Source organism: Canis lupus, chromosome 4 (genome assembly GCF_003254725.2).
Source record: "Canis lupus dingo isolate Sandy chromosome 4, ASM325472v2, whole genome shotgun sequence".
Classification (NCBI taxonomy): Eukaryota; Metazoa; Chordata; class Mammalia; order Carnivora; family Canidae; genus Canis; species Canis lupus.
In genome coordinates this window covers 602,397-620,201 of record NC_064246.1, presented here as the reverse complement: position 1 = coordinate 620,201, position 17,805 = coordinate 602,397, and the positions used below count along the sequence as shown (strand labels likewise).

The window sequence follows — 17,805 nt, the reverse complement described above, 5'->3', positions numbered from 1 at the left end:
TCTTACAATTCAACACACTAAGATACCTAAGGAGAAAAATGATAAGATCTTCTGCATAGATCTTACCTCCAAAACTAGCACCGACCCTAAGGAAAAAAAACCAGACACATTTCAGTTCGAATCAGGAATAAGACAAGGATGGTCACTGTCCCCTCAGTCCATAAAATTGTCCTGAACTTGCTGCAATCAAACGTGAAACTCGGAATACAAATATTTTATCAGATGATTCTCCATCATTCTCAAAAGATAGACTCACGTGCAAATTAAGCTGTCCAGGATCTTATTTTTTACCTACAGATTGGAGAAAACTAGCAAGCGTTGTGACACATTACGGGCTGGCACTCTCTCATGTTGCTGATGGGAGTGCAAAGTGATATGTCTTCTCCAATGGAGACTGTGACAGTCTCTGTCACAAACACACATGCACATATCTTTCCACCATCAGATCCACTACTGGTAATATTTACACATACCAGTTACACATGTTACGTAAGTGAAGAATTCTGTAGACTGCAGCATTGTGTGGAATAGTAAAAACAGAAAAAAACCTAAGTGGCGGCCAGTTGACTAAGCTATCATCCATCCAAGTATCCATCCATCCACCATGATCCATCCATGGAGTCTAATGCTGCCATAAAGGGAAAGAGGATGCTCCTTGGGAATGGACATGGACTAATTCTCTGGGGTACATCAAGTGAGCAAAAGCAGGATGGAGACCAATATCTGCAGTAAATTCCTGTTTGTGTACAGCATGCATGTCATTTGTATGACAAGAAGAAAAGAATTTATAAATTTATATATGCATAAAACATCCTCTAAAAGGAATCATGGGACACAGAAAGCATTGGATGTCTGTGGGGCAGAACACTGAGTGAGGGATGAAGATGTCAGGGAAGCATTTTCATTTGGAGCTCTTAAATTCTGAAGCATCTGAACACAGTATTTATTTTTTATTCTCAAAAAATAAATGAATAAAATGCAAATGAAGGAAGAAAGGAGAAAACAGAGAAAGAGCAAGGGGTATGGCAGGAATCTCACTGAGCAGCTGATGTAGTCCAAGCAGCTAAAAGGATGCCCCGTGTACAGGAGGGGTGAGGCCAGAGAAGAACAGTGTGGGTGTTGCTTATGATGGGAACACAGGAGCAGGGTCGGGGCTAGTAGGTATGGGAGGGGAGGATGTTCAAAGGGTAACAGGAATTCAGGTTTCACCAGAATGAGCAGCGCAAGAATCAAAGGCAGAAAGCCTAGGGCAGCATTGCATAGGGCATTGGGCTCCAAGCTTGACAGGAGCTGTGTTTTATTTGGCAGACAATGGGAAACCATCAGAGGCTTTTTATTAGAGAAGAGACATGATCAAAAATGTTCTATTAAGGGCTTTAACCCATTACCAGCTGAGAAAATAGGTTTAAAGGAAAAAGTCTAGCACATCAGCTCCTTGAGCACAGAAACTCAGGCAGGTTCGGCCCTGTAGACCCCTACCTGGAGCGGAGCCTGGTGCACACAATAGGGACACCTGCAAGTAAGGCTAGCTAGGGCACTTCCCATATGCCAGATGCTATTCTAGCATGTTCCGTGAAGGGCCAGATTTAATCCTGGCAACAACCGTATGAGGGGGCTTTGCCATTGTCCCCATTTTACAGATGGGAGAAATTGATACTGGGGTTGATGAAAAGCTTGCCCAGAGTCATGGCCAGGCAGGGCGGAGCCTGGATTCACCAAGCACTCTGTCTGTATAGTCTGTGGTTTTAAAGAATACTAAAACTCTGTTTTAAATACCTCTGTGAGGGATCCCTGGGTGGCGCAGCGGTTTGGCACCTGCCTTTGGCCCAGGGCGCAATCCTGGAGATCTGGGATCGAATCCCACATCGGGCATCCCGGTGCATGGAGCCTGCTTCTCCCTCTGCCTATGTCTCTGCCTCTCTCTCTCTCTCTATCATAAATACATGAAAATTGGAAAAAAAAATTAAAAAAAAAAAAACGTTTTAAAAAAATAAATAAATAAATAAATAAATACCTCTGTGAACTAGGATTGTGGTGGTGGACATGAACGGAAAGACAAAAATTCAGAAAAAAATGCAATCGCATACTAAGCCAGGAAATATTAGGTGACATCTTTACAGTTGCCATTGAATAGGATCCTGAACAGGAAGGAAGGAAGGAAGGAAGGAAGGAAGGAAGGAAGGAAGGAAGAAAGAAAGAAAGAAAGAAAGAAAGAAAGAAAGAAAGAAAGAAAGAAAGAAAGAAAGAAAGAAAGAAAGAAAGAAAGAAAGAAAGAAAGAAAGAAAGAAAGAAAGAAAGAAAGAAAGAAAGAAAGAAAGAAAGAAAGAGAAAGAGAGAGAGAGAAAGAAAGAAAGAAAGAGAAAGAGAGAGAGAAAGAAAGAGAAAGAGAGAGAGGAAGAAAGAAAGAAAGAAAGAAAAGAAAAGAAAGAAAAGCAAGCAGCATATGTCTTCATCCATTCAACAAATATTATTAATCACTATGGGCAAAGAAATTCACTGGACTAGATATGGGATGAATAATAAATATCAGGGGCACCTAGTAAATATCAGTGGCTCCATCAGTTAAGTGCCTGACTCTTGATCTCAGTTCAGGTCTTGATCTCAAGGTCGTGAGTTCAAGCCCCACATTGGTCTGCACACTGGGTGTGGATCCTACTTAAAAAAGCATTATTAATCATCTGGGATTAATGAACTTTTACTTGGGGTTTTGTATATACCATGCTACCAGAACTCAACAGTCATCCAATAAAGTAGATATTGCTAAGCCTATTTTATGTAGGGAGAATGGACAAATATCCATGAAGAACACTTTGCCACAGGCCACACAGCTAGTGTGTGGTAAACCCACACTCAAACCTGCATTCTGGGACTCTGGAGCCGTGGGCTGCCGCCCGTAGCCTCCCTCTCTGCCAACCTCAGAGCAGGAGTGTTTGCACAGAGAAGTGTTTGCACAGAGATCTTTTCTAGCCCAAAGCCTCAAGCAGGCACCCACAGTATGGAGGGACATTGTTTCATTCCAGTCAAAATAGAGTTATAAGATGAATAAATATCTTGCCTTTTCCCCAACACCAGCCCTGGAGAGGATGGTTTTTAAATGTAGATTGTGCTGAGGACAGCAGAGCCATACAGGCAGACTCAATGGGCATATAAATGTGTTCTGCATTGTTGAAAACTGAATTGGAAGGTAAGGAATGGGAGTATGCCCTCTAGGAGTAGGGCATTTTCAAGACATGCTGGAAGTCACACACCATCTGGGACTTCATGCCATGGGACCTAAGAGCATCCCAGAGAAATACGGTGTGTTCTTGTAGCCGTGTCTACAGTCCTGCCTGTGGCTCCTCTGCTAAGCAGCCTTTGCTTGCCTGTGGAACTGCTGAAGACCCCGGTTCCCAGAGGGGATGGGGGCACATTACTCTTGGCTGTGAGCATCCCTTCGCATGCACACCAGAGGAGCCTGCTGCATGCATCTTGCATTTACACAGACCAGGGTGAGCCACAGAGAATGAGGCAGGGAGGAAGCCCACCTGTCCCACAGATTTGGCTGCACACTGGGGCAAGACCCCAGCACAGCAGGGTGATAGGGAGCCCCACCTGTGTAGCTGCTGGTCAGTGGTGGGGGCACGTATGAGTGCAATGTACCCCAACTCCAGCAGCGTGTACTAAAAGCAGCCACAAAATGTCCCTCTCACAGACTGTCAACCAAGTGTGACACAACCTGATACAAACAGGGCTTAGGCTCAAGGGACATGGTGGCAAGTCTGTCCTACAGCAATGACAGGAGGCCAGCAGGGAAGGAGCCGACACTGCCTTCCCACTTCCCCCTCTGACCTCACTATCTGGAAAGAATAACGCAGTCACACAGACCCATAAGCCTGTGGCAGGGGGATCAAGCACTCAGGTGAGGACACTGGGTCCACTGGACCTCCAGGCCTGCTCTTCCCTCAACGAGGTGAGCCTGTGGATGCCCCCCCTACTCCCCCAGGGATGCAGGCTCATCCACGGACAGAGTCGCCAGGGCCTGGCCACCCTGGAGCCCCACTCCCCACACCTGGGCAGGCCTGCGCCCAGGGGCTTCCTCCAGCTCCAGAGCTCGGTGCCTGCTGTTACAGGGCTATTGCTTCTTTTTTTTTTTTTTTTTTTAAGATTTTATTTAGTCATTTATGAGAGACCCAGAGAGGCAGAGACACGGCAAAGGGAGAAGCAGACTCCCTGTGGGGAGCCCGATGTGGGACTCGATCCCAGGACCCCGAGATCACAGCCTGAGCCAAAGGCAGACACTCAATCACTGAGCCAGGAGTTATTGCTTCTTATTAGGTATTGTCTCTTCATGTGCCCAGATTGTGAATTCCTGTAAGCAGGGGCTGCATCTAAAAATCTCTGTGCCTGATTTTCTGAGGGTGTTTAGCAAATACTCATCAATGGACGCTCAGCGTTGGACTCCTCAGGTGCCAGAGGTTTCAGGCAGCTGCAAAGGGAGAGTCCACAAAGGGAGGGGGCACTCAGGAGGCACTTGTGAACATTATCATCTGTTTAGAACAGGTCATTTGGGGATCATTGCTTTTTTTTTTAAGATTTTTTTTTTCAGTAATCTCTACACCCAATTTGGGGCTCGAGCTCACAGCCCCAAGGTCAAGAGTCATGTGCTCTACTGATTGAGCCAGTCAGGTGCCCCTGGGGATTCTTGTTTTTACTGCCATGTGAGTTTAATTTGGGAGGCCCTTGTGGTGCTCCTGTTCTTAAATTTTTCCTCAGTCCTAGAAGCTGAATAGGATTGAGGCCCACTCTCCATGCTCCTGGGAAGGTTCTAAATGTGTAAATGGCACAGTCTTTGCACACAAGGTGTTTATTATCTGAAGAGGGAAAGAATAGGCATTTGTATGCAGTCCTGAAGAAGGAAATAGAGCTAGAAGTCACATATCCATAGAGTCACATGTTTGTACCCAGGGACATAGAGAGAAGCTAGAGGAGAAGAGCTGAGCGGCTGTCCATCTCCAGGGTACATACAGTTGTCCAAATAAGCAGAATTGTCCCTTCCGGGCAGGGAGGACAGATGAAACCTTGTCTCTCAGCTTCCTGCGCAGACCTTCAATTAAGTCATATGATAAGGATTAATATTGTTTGTTGAATGTCAGCAATGTGCCAGACGTACGACACCATCCCTTCCTGGGAGTGTTAGACAGACGAGCAATTCAAACATAAAGTGCACCAGCCGACAGGGTAGCTCGGTCTCAGAGGTGAGCAGTTTCAGGGTTTATGGGCTGGCTCACTGGTTTGTTTGCTCTCCGGTTATTTTTCCCCAAATTTCCACCTGCTGTTCTGGGAAGGAAAAAAAAACACCTCCTGTGTGTTCTACACTGATATTCACTCCATGGCTACGCTTCTAGAATAGCTACTGACCTCGTTAGCCCACTTTTCTTAATACTAAAATCTGGTCAAAGCAGAACTGCTCTAAGGAGATCCTGCTTCCCATACCTTCTCACACAGGTGTTGGGTGTGTTTATCCTCTTTTTGACTCAAATGACAATCATTAGCTTTCGCCTGAGGCATTCCTGAAAACTAGCTTCACTTCTAGTGAGCAAGGTATAGAGACCATAGCCAGCCACAGAGGTGATTTTATGTATCCCTTCTTGCAGTATCCAGACCCCTGGTTGGTGTGCTCCGGTTCTGATCTGAAGTACCGTGTCCGACCACCCGCGCCAGTAGCGTCCCCTGTTTGAGATATGGTCCCAGTGGGCTTTGCAAAGTTAGGACTGTGGACTCCTTCCAAATGTACTAGTGAGAGAAGACAATCAAGAAAAGTGAAGGGCCAGGGCACCCGGGCGACTCAGCAGTTGAGCATCTGCCTTCAGCTCAGGGCGTGATCCCGGGGTCCTGGGACAGAGCCCCACATAGGGCATCTGCTTCTCCCTATTCCTCTGCCCCACCCCCTGCTCGTGCTCACTCTCTTGCTCTCTCACTCTCTCTTTAAAAAAAAAAAAAAAAAAAAAAGACTTTTTTTTTTTTAAAAGAAAGAGAAGTGGAAGGTTCATATTCTAATGGTTTTGCACACATAATATTACATATAAAGAGAGCGTCTCAGGTTGAAAGATAAGGGCCTGGCTGGGATACACCCAGACTAACCTGTGGGCTTGTTATATTCTTTTCTGTGTTTTATTCACAGTGTGAATGGAAGTAAGTACCAGGGTAAATCTGAATCAGAATACATGGTTAGCAGTTTGTTTTGTCTTCCCTCCTGCCTTGTTTTGGTTTGCTCATTAGTAATATGCCCCTGTTGTCACATTTTGTGGAGTGTGTGAGCTACTCAGACCAAAAGGGATTCCGAAGCTCTAATGCTTACTGCTTCAGAGTGTATGTGAATGCCTTAACCTAGTTTCTCCTTTTCTCATCAGTAAAAGGCAGCATTCCCAAAGATTGCCAAATATGAGGTCAGCACTGAGAATTTTAACTGGGTCGAAGAATAAAAAAAGTTGTTGGGCCATAAGTACGCCTGTGTTTTTATATACAGCCGCTCTACTTCTTGCTAATTAATCTGAGCAATTGTGTGGCTTAGATTCTGAAAACAGAAACAAAAGTCAATTAGTCCATGGTTGTCCTGATATACTTGGTAAGGTAGCCAGCACACCTCACCCCCACCACAACCCTCTGTCTCTCTGGGAACCACTGGTGCTAGGATCCCCTGAGGCCTGAGGCCCGGCACAGTCTGACCTGACCTGGAGCTACAGGTTGGAACTACTAAGTCAAGGGGAATCTTGAGTGTTTAGAAACATGACAGCAAGTGTGGTCAGAATACACACTTTCTGTGAGTCCAAAGATCTGAACTCTAGTCGAGCTCCCACTTTCCAGTTACAGACAGAACCCTGAAGATCTGGGTCTTCATATCTGAAAAATTAGTTTATGATTAATGTGTTCGTTGAGGTTTGGGAGCCAGTGACTGCCCTTCAGCTTGAATCCTCTGACAGATCACAGCACCAGTGATACCCAACAGACCCGTGGGCCCTGGTGAGGCCAGGAAGAGATGTAGCCACGGTGAGAATCCTCTAGAATCACCCCTACATACTAGAATGGCCCAAACCCACATCAGCTCCACGGATGAGCACCTGGGGCAACATGATTTATCTATGACAACTGGGAATGACAGGCCATGACACACATCCTTTCCTGAGAATGTCCTCCCTAAGCCTGAGTCCAAGGCCATCTTTTTATTACAGGAAAAAAAAAAAAAAAAAAGGTAAACAACATACTTGTGAGAATGTCCAAATATCAGCAGGAAGTATAAAAATCAGAATATAGCATCTGACAGCCTGCCATCCGGGTAGGCTGTGGAGTATTTTTAGCATTGTGGGTATGTATGCTTTTTTCAAGTCATATACATGCTGTGATAGATGTCAGCAACAGACCTCAAAACTCAGCAGGCTCTGAATCCTCAGAGCCTATAGCCACCTGCACAAAACTGTATTTAGTCAGAATTCCTCTTGTTCAGCTTGAAAGTTTATTCATGTTCTTCTTCCAAAACTGCACATAGAATCTAGGACCAGGAGATTGTTGTTTCCAGAATGTACATTTGAAATGACACCAGGACAGAAAATGCTAGGGAAACACAGCCCTTGGTGAGATCACCACCTGGTTTTAAAGTCACCCACAGGAGAGCAGAGTATAATCAGGATGGTCGCCTGCCAACACATCTGGAATCTTCCAGGCGGAACAGCACACAAGCTGGAAGACCTCCCAGGTAACAGGATAATGGGAGACAAATTTTCTAAACAGACCCTTGTGCTGACCACTCCCTGTAGAAACACCTTTCTCCTTCTTCTTCTTCTTCTTCTTCTTCTTCTTCTTCTTCTTCTTCTTCTTCTTCTTCTTCTTCTTCTTCTTTAAGATTTTATTTATTTACTTGGCAGAGAAGGAAAGGAAGAAAGAGAAAGAGAGCATGAGTGGGGGAGAGGCAGAGGCAGAGGGAAAAGCAGACTCCTGGCTGAGCAGGGAGCCCGATGGGGGAGTCGATTCCAGGACCCTGATCATGACCTGAGCCGAAGGCAGACGCTTTACCACCTAAGCTACCCGGGTGCCCTGATCTCCATTTTTAAATAAGAGTCTAAACTCTAAAATAAGGGCCTGCACGGCATGCTGCTTCTCCAGCCCTCTGTCCTGCCTTTCTCGTTTCCCTATATGGAGCGCTCACTTCATTTTCCTCCTCAGTGTGTGCCAGACACCTCCTGACCCGGCCTGCCCTCTCGGATCTGGGAACTGGTCCTTGATAGGCCAGGCCTCTCCACGCATGCCATCGGGGCCTGCCATCGGGCTCCCTCTGTGCGGTGTTCATGGAATTCTTACTGCACAAGGACTGCCATTTATCGAGGGCGCAGCACCCAACTAGGAATGTCACATATGTCATCTATTGTTATTCCCACAGGAGCCCAGAGAGATATGCATTAGCCCCATCTTACAGGTGAGCAAAGTGACGCCCAGAAGATGGGCGATGTGCCAAAGCCACCAACACTAATCTAAGAAACTGGTTTTGAATTCATGCAGCTTGCACTTGACTGTGTGCAGGCTTCTTTCATATAATTTCTTGCAACTTTAGTTTTAGACCATACACATGTATAAAACAATTATTCTCAAACAGCCTAGGGGTTAGGGGTGTCACCCGCACCACACCCCACACAGTCAGAAAGCTGCACAAAACTTTGGACTGACCCAAAACGTAACTGCTAACTGGAAGCCTTACCAGTCACATAAACAGTTGATTATTACATATCCTGTGTGCTATATGCATTATATAGTGTATTCTTACAATGAGGTAAACTAGAGAAGAGAAAATGTTATTAAGAAAATCATAAGGGGGGCCTGGATGGCTCAGTCGGTGAAGTGTCTGCCTTGGGCTCAGGTCCTGGGATTGAGCTCTGCGTCAGGCTCCCTGCTCAGCCGGGAGTCTGCTTCTCCCTCTGCCCTGCTCATGCTCTCTCTCTCTCATGCTCTATCTGAAATAAATAAATAAAATCTTTTAAAAAAAAATCATAAGGAAGAGAATATATTTACAGTACTGTACTGGTTGAAAACAATCTGTGTGTAAGGGAACCCACGCAGTCCAAACCTGTCCTGTTCCAGAGCCTCGTTATTCATTGAGAACATACATAGACACGGAGATGTTCAGGGCCCCTGGGAGGGCCTAAAGGCAAGGTCAGCATATTATATATCTTTGCACATGTCTGACTAGGAAAACGTTGTTCACAGTTCAATCATAGATAAATGTGTCTAAATGCCAACGACGTGCAGAGCGTGTATCCTATACTGGGTGAATGGCGATGATACACAGACAAGGTTCCAGCCTCTCTGGGCCTGTGACACCCAAGAGTGGATGGGTGTCACACAGAAGCCCAGCATGCTCCTATGGCCGCGCTCCACACACTTGTTCTGTGGCGGGCGGGGCGGGGGGGCGCAGAGAGTACATATTTTAGGTTCTGCTGTCACGCACTCTCGATTACACTATTCAACTGTGTCATAGCACTAAGGCAACCACAGGCGACACGTAAACAAGTGTTCCAGTAAACTGTATAGACACTGAAGATGGAATTCCATATACTTTCTATGTCACAAAATGTTACTCTTTTGATATTATTAATGTTACTCTTTAAAAGTATAAAAAAACACTCTTAGGTTAGCAGCTTTACAAATTAAGAAGGCTTGATGGATTTGGCCCACAGTCAACCCCAGATCTATGGGACAGCATGACAGTTGGGAACCTACCTCAACTGTGTTTTTAATTGACAATAATGAAGTAAGAAGCTGTATCTTAGGATAATGTCACAGCCATTGGTTCTGCTACAAATCATCGTTCTTATGTTGGTGTTTGATTTAACATGTTGGTTGACTTACAATTGGTCAAAATTCACTGTAAGTTTATATCTTTCTGTTTAATGCATCTTAGGATTTCTCCTACTGTTTCTTCCAAGATCAGACCACTTACTGCCATACCCCACCTTCTCTCCAAACTCCAGCTCAGAGATACTTTGACACAGTGTGTATACAGATGTTGTGGAGAAGTACATAGCATCTTAATCCTTAAATAATTAAATTGTGGCAACAGTGGGCATTGAAAAGCTGATTTGCACACCTTCCCCTGGAAAGGGACTGAGTAACTCCACTTGTTTTTATGACCCAAACCAAAGAGGCGAAACACCAGCCAGCCATCAAAGGAGAGCTGAGCCCAGGAAAGGGCCCGGCCAATGGGGAGCCCTGACTGGGAACTGGAGAGCCTCTAGAACCCTGAGCAGGGCAGCATCTTTATCTGAGCCCCAACCTCCACTGCAGACAAACTCACTCTCCGTCTCTCTGTGTGTAAATAGTGAGCAGAAGGCGACATGCCCAGAGCCCGAGTGCACAATACCCCAAACATGACACTGGCCCCCACTGACCGCTCACTGCCCTTGGGTCCCAAGTACACATTCCCCAGAGAGAGATGATGCCGTGTGACGTCTGGGGCTCACCCTGGCCAATCACAGGTACCAACAGAAACTAGAAAGCCAGGGGAGCCTGGGTGGCTCAGTGATTGAACATCTGCCTTTGGCTCAGGGTATGATCCTGGGGTCCTGGGCTCAAGTCCCACCTCAGGCTTTCTGCTCTGCAGGGAGCCTGCTTCTCCCTCTGCCTCTGTCTCTGCCTCTTTCTGGGTCTCTCATGAGTGAATGAACGAATGAATGAATCAGTCAATCAATCAATCAATAAGAAACTAGAGAGCCAGAGGGATTTTTACTGAGACCACACTACATTTGGGGCACACTATATAATTTTTTTTTTAATTTTGGTTATGCCAACCATTAGTTTCCCAAAGTGTTTATTCAGCAGTCCCTTTGTTCTCAGCTTCCCTTAGTCCTGTCACACAGAGAGCAACTGCACCATAGCAGGGAAGCTGCTCCATCAAAAGGGTTAGGATTTCAGTTACAGATGTGATTGTAATCATTCCTTCAGAAATTCATTGAAAGATTCTTATTTTGAAACATAAGGGCATTTTTTTTCTTTCAAATCCTCTAGGAAGTCCACTGGAGACATTAGGGGAACCACAGCCCCATTATTTAGAAAGGACTAAATATATTGCTTTCACAACACAGTATATGAAGTCTCACTGGTGAATAATAACATCAGTTGCATTTATCTAGTGAGTGTTATGTGCTAGATACTGTGATACATCATTTCTGACTTTCTGAACTACTGTAGACGGGTAATCTCTCCATTTTATAGATGAAGATACTGAGGCTGCATGATGAAAACTGACCTAAAGCCACATCGTTTTGTGACAGAATTTAAATCCTGGGAGTCCATGAACTGCCTTATGCTTCTTCCCAGTAAGAGAAAATCCAGAATTCTTTTTTTATTATTCATGAAAGACACAGAGAGAGGCAGAGACACAGGCAGAGGGAGAAGCAGGCTCCCTGCAGGGAGCCCAATATGGGACTCGATCCCAGGACCACGGGATCACACCCTGAGCCAGAGGCAGATACTCAACCACTGAGCCACCCAGGTGCTACCAGAATTTTTTTTACAGAAAATTGTATGTGATGACTATCTTCTTAGTATTTATTAAGTTGCTAGATTTAAAAAATAAAACTCATCTCCCTTTTCCCCCACACGGGAATGTCCATCCATCCACTGCTTCTGTGCCAAGCAGCTTGCCAGATATTCAGGAAAGGCAGTGATTCAGACCAGCTGTTGCCCTCAGATAGCCACAGGTACAGGGAGGCAGGGAACCATTAAAAGGCAGTTGGTTTCCTCACTGCCATGTGAGAGAATGTGCTGCGTGCTCTGTGACTATATAACAGGGACACCTGTCCCAGCCTGAGGAGGACTGGCTCCAGCAGCATCTTCCTCCCGGGCTTGACCAGGTGATGGCAAAAGGTGAGGTTGGACTTTCCAGGCCAAGAGACTGGCAAGTGCAGGGATACAGCAGAGACAATGATCCAGACTCTTTAATCATTTTTTAAAGATTTTATTCATTCATTTGACAGAGAGGGAGAGAAAGGGAGAGAGAGAGAGAAAACACAAGCAGGAGGAGCAGCAGAGGAAAAGGGAGAAGCAGACTCCCCACTGAACAGGGAGCCTGACGTGGGGCAATCCCAGGACCCTGGGGATCGTGACCTGAGTGGAAGGCAGATGCTTAAGCCACCCAGGCACCCCAGTTCAAGACTCTTTTAAACCCAAAGTCCTCAATCTCAGGTATGTATTAGGATCACCTGCAAGGTGGGTTAAAACACCACTGACTGGTGAGTGTCACCCCCTGACTTTCTGACTCAGCAGGTGGAACTCAAGGACATGCACTTCTAGCAAGCTCCCAGGCAATGCTGGTGCTCCTGGACCACCCTTGGCAAGCGCTGCTCTGAACATCACAGCTGGGGGGCCTCTGTAGGTCAGGATGTGCTTTCTAGGTTTGATCAATTCAGTGTTCATATCCATGTGTTACTTCAGAAACCATCTTTGCGTTGCTTATGTTTATGAAGACATCCATAAATCTGTCCAATTTCCTTTTTTCCCCCCAACCTGCAAATTTCCCCTGTAAGGAAGCCATGAATCATCGAATTGAAAATCAGGCTCCTGGCTGAACTGGCAGGTCCAGGCATGGGGCCGTGGGCTGGAGTGGCTGGCCTACAGATGTCTCGTCACCCTCTCTAGCCCCCTCATTGAACTTTTTGCTGGTCCAGAGCAGAGGTGGTCAAGCACACATCCTGCCAGGTTCACAAGCAGCTTCTTGTCTGGTGGGCTGGCTGCTAGAAACCTCTCCCTTCCCAGCCCTGCTGGGAGTGCTAAACAGACACGTGGCTGTGTCTGAGGGCCATGAAAACAAAACGGATAATTTCAAACATGGGCTTGCTGCTACTAAGCTGTATATGTCTGAACGTTCACAAGAGGAAACTGGCAATCCTAGTTTTCAGCTGAGGAAGCACAGAGGATAAGATTCTCGGTAATAATGGCAGCAAGCGAGCACTGGAGAGAGGGACCAGGAACCAGACAGGAGGGGGTTGCTGCTGCCCATTGGCCTAGCAAGGAAAGTGGGAGAGAAGAAAAGAGAAAGAAAGGGGGAAAATATGAAAGAAAGGGCAAAATGAGATGCCAGTCTCTTTTGGGCTCCATCCGTGTATATGCCGGCTAATTATCGGTGGACACCGTCAGTTGCCCTGCCCTCTGTGTCATTGTTCCCAAAGTTTCCAACGTCCTGCATCAGACAGAAGAAACCATATCCCTTAATGTTCCCAGGATTCTTTCCCAAGCCACTGACTTGGAACTCACACTCAACTACCTGCTTCCTATGCCCTTTGATAACTATTGAAAGTAATTTGTTTGAGTCTGAGTTTCACCAGTGGAAGAGACCCTTTTATGGTTCTTCCCCTGCAAGCAGAAGAGCTGGACTCTCAGGAGAGTCCCCCAGCAACAGAAGCACTGAGGAATCTAGAAGCGGAGAGTTCTCCCAAGTGACAGCTAGACCAGCTCATTACCTTTCATTGTCCTCATTGGACCCAGAAGAAAACTGAAGCCCACAGTGAAAAACCGCTTGCCCAGATCATGTGCTAATTAGGGCAGGCGGCCCTTAGTTGTTTTGTTTGCTTTTACTTTGCTGCAAATTACGGTTTCCTGGCCAGACTATTAATAACTATAATCTTAACACTTATCTGATTTTTACTATGTGACAGACACCGTTCAGAATGCATATATTAATTCATTTGATCCCTATGCAACCCTATTAGATAGGCGCTATTATCTATCACCTCCACTTTGCTGCCCAGGAAACTGAGGCACATCTCTGTGTAAGGACATCTAGTAAGTTAATCTTTCACATCCATATGTAGAAGAAATTGAGAGTGGCTCAGCTGGGAGCGGTAAAAGGGCAAATTTGAAGGAAAGCCTAATCTGTACTAATTTAAAACCCGAAATGGAAAAAAAGAAAAAAAAAAACCCGAAACGTACACATCTTTATAATGTATACATTCGTGACTACAAGGCCATGTAGCCTAGGGCTTTATCATGGGCTGTGAGCTGCTAGGAAGCAGGGTCCCTGCACCCCTGGTCTGGGGCACGCTGGCTGCACCCACCAGGAAGAGTCCAATAAACCCACGATGAAGTGAAATTTACCCACGGGTGTGATTTCTGTTCAGGGAGACGCCACAGCCCCGAGGCTACTTTTCGCCAAGAAAGGATTCTCCTCTTCGAGATTGTTGGAGGATCATCCCGCCAGAGTAGTTTAGGAAATTTGTATCTGGTGTTTCCCTCATGGGATATTTTCCTTGTGGCTCAAGAGAACTTCCTGCCTATTTCCACCCTCTGTATGCGTCTATGCAAACACACAGATTGTAACAATGAACCAGTTACTCTGCAGAATGAGCGCTGGCTCTTCCGACCCGTCATTGTAAAGTACAAAACAATCAGCCTTCTCAAGAAGTCACATCTCTTTTCTTATGCTCAGCATAATTGTCACTTCAGTAGAGAGCTGAGCCTGCCCCACATTTTCTAAAACAGGGTTCCCCATCCTACACATCTTTTAACTCTACTCCAGAACTTGTTTATTTCCTTGCAGCACCTCAATTCTGTTCATTTCTTGGAGGATTCTCTTTTCTCCCGGGATGTAACCTTTTGTCTGTCTTGTTCATCGCAAAAGTCAGCTCAGAACCTGGCACGTTTATTTTCTTTATTTAGCAAACAGTGCCTGTTCCCCTATGCACCCGGGATTCTAACTGCTTCGTTAAGTAATTTAATCCTCTTTACAATCCTACACCCAGGTACTCAATACTGGATGTTTTACAGATGAAGAAACTAAGGCACGAGAAGATCAAGTAACATGTCTAAAAGGCACACAACTGAGTTCTGTGTGGTTTTGAACCCACAGAATCTAGCTCTGGGTTTGTGTTCAAATATTCCTTTTAATAAATATGTACATACTCGATTCGTATTTGTTGGACATATGGATACCTTAAAGAAATGCAAAGAAAGAAGAAGAGAATGAAATGTCTCCTACTTAACTGTGTTTGTTTCCCTACTGCTTTGCTTCCTACACCTTTATTTATATTTATCCCCACTTCTAATCTCTTCATCTTTTTTTTTTCTTGAAGTATTATTGAAAGTGTTTCTTTCCTCTTAAAATCTTTCAAATGCAAATGAAAAACACACTGTCAAAGCTAAAGTTGCAAAGGAAATATATTTATCATATGAAAAGAGAAACCCAACCATCAGCCCTGGCTTGATAGAAGTTCTGTTCTCGGGGCTGTTTTATGTTTGCAGACTACAGCTTCCTTTTAAAAGATAGGTCCACATCCTTACCTGCCCAATTCTGTGAATTACCTTAACTGGAAAAAGGGTCTTTGCAGGTGTAATTCAGTTCAGAGCTTGTGATGAGATCACCCCGGATTATCTATGTGGGTCTAGAGACGAGTATCCTTTATAAGACATAGGAGAAGGCAAGAGGAGGCAGTGTGAGCTCAGAAGCAGAGAACAGACCAGCCAAGGAGTGCCTGGAGCCCCTAAAAGAGGAAAAAGCATGGGAGGGTTCTTCTTCCTAGAGCCTCTGGAGGAAGTGCAGCCCTATAACACCTTGACTTTAGACATCTAACCACCGGGACAGTGAACAAATGAATTTCTGCTGTTTTAAGTCAACCTAGCTGTGATTTGTTAAGGCAGCCACTGGAAACTAATACTCTGACATGAGAAGACTGAGTAAGTGCTTCTCAGTTTCACTAATGAAGCTTTTCGAAACCAATTTGGTTCATCTCTTTCGTAGAAATGGATGATGATAAAGGTAAGAAACGTAGCTTACCTTGGGCATCTTGAAGGATCCTTTCTCTTTTCACTACCCTAGCTTTACTGGGCCTGCCTGTGGATGAATGTAGAGTAAATCCAGCATGTGTGTGACATTTGCTGCTAAGTTTTCAAATATTTCGCTTCCTGGATTGGCATGGAGCAGGTCCATAGGGAAGGTCTGCCCTGGCCCCTTGCTCTAGTGGGCACTGCGGAGGGAAGGCAAAGCAGGAGCCTGCCTGTAACTGTAATGCTTTTAATTGTTCCCTTCTGTTCAGCTGGACTGTAATCCCTGAGTTTCAAAACATGCCATGAAGTTTGTTAAATATCCCTCAAAGCCTTAGGAGGCTATATTCGTAGGTGCAGAGTGAATTCTTGGTGAGTGGCTCGTAGAAAACAAGTGGACTTGCTTAGCCACCAGCAACAGATGTCTTACCAGATAGAAGATGTGAATCATGCTGCTGGTCTTGATTCCTTCTTGCTGTCAAAGAGCTTGCAATCCACTATCTGTTTAGAATCTGATTGGTAAGAATTGGGGCTGGAGAGGTGACCAGAACGAATGCCTGAAGAGGAGGATTAGAGATCCTTGGAGACATCATAACAGGCAAGTGTCTCAGAAGAGATGGGAAATACCTAATGTCCTTGAAATACCCCCATGTTTGCCAGTGGGTGTCTTGATTCTGCTAACAGGTGAGGTAGAAGGCACAGGCCAGTCATCCAGGACAATGGTTCTCCAACTTTCACATGCATTAGAAATACCTGGAAGGCTTGTTCAAACACTGATTGCTCCAGAATTTCTGATGTAGGAGGTCTGCAGTGGGGTCCAAAAATTTACACGTCTAACAAATAACCAGTTGATGCTGATGCTGCTGGTCCGGGGACCACATTTTGAGAGGCACTAGTCTAGGAAATTCCTATGATGAAAGTATATTCGTTCATCTAATTAAATTGCTTGGCTTATTGCAGTTATTTGGGATCATTTCTTGTACCCTGAGAGAAATAGCACTATGTGTTTTCGTGCTGAAGCCCTCAGTATATTTTTCACAGCAGATCCATTTATTTGTGATAACTCTGGTGCCAACCGAACAATGACCGTGTGTGGTGGGTACTTCCCAGCAGCCGCATCGAGCAGAGGGCACACCTGCTCTGTGCATCCCACATACATACTGTGCCTAAGCCAATAATACTGTGTCAGCACAATGCCCACAGTGGCTTTTCCTTCCACAAAAGGCCAAAGGGGATCTTTAGCTCTTACCAGGCCCGTGGGTCTGTGGCACATCTCCCATCCCTTGCAAGGTGACTCAGCTAAACAGCTAACTGGTCGAAGCAACCTGACTTAAAACTCCCCTGTCTCCCTTCTTCTCTGATACCTCGCTAGAGAGTGGAGGAGAATGTTAATTAAAAGGCTCTCACGGCTATTTCTAAATGATCTCACAGTTATTTCTAATTTTTTTTAAGATTTTATTTATTTATTCATGAGAGACACACACAGAGAGAGAAAGGCAGAGACACAGGCAGAGGGAGAAGCAGGCCCCATGCAGGGAGCCCGACATGGGACTCGATCCCCGGTCTCCAGGATCACACTCTGGGCTGCAGGCGGCGCTAAACCGCTACGCCACCGGGGCTGCCCAGTTATTTCTAATTGACCAACAAAATTCTGTTAAGATACTAGGTACCACATAAGCTTCTCCTCTAATTTCTCATTAGATATGCTTTGTTACTCCAAGCCAGTCACATGATCGTGGGATTTCTGAGGAAGCAAATAAGATAGGTATGGTTCTTGATGTTTGTTGAGGGCGAACTTAGGCCTTGACTTCATCTTCTCTGGTGCCCAAACCTTGGTGAGGGAAGTCTTGGGTTGCAGTTGTAGGCAGCACATGACAGATCTGCCCGACGACAGATGGCCAGAAGAATGGGACAGGAGATGTGCCACAGACCCATGATTTGGAGGTATGTGCATGAGGGTTTCCAACCCCGATGGGTATGTATTCTAATTTAAAATATCACAGGGGAGAAAAAAATAGACGTTCCCAT

General features: G+C 45.5%; 1 protein-coding gene across 34 annotated transcripts in view; it reads left to right on the top strand.

Annotated features, from left to right (window-relative positions):
• CHRM3 (cholinergic receptor muscarinic 3) overlaps positions 1-17,805 on the top strand; it is a 502,174-nt gene that overhangs the window by 459,858 nt on the left and 24,511 nt on the right. Inside the window, exon 6 of one of the 34 annotated variants that reach the window (XM_049108903.1) lies at positions 12,000-12,207. The exons of 32 other annotated variants lie outside the window; for them this stretch is intronic. The gene's annotated coding sequence lies outside the window, so the exon portion shown is untranslated. Of the gene's footprint in view, positions 1-11,777; positions 12,208-17,805 lie in introns of those variants that run through there. One more of the 34 variants, XM_025448603.3, reaches the window with a different exon arrangement.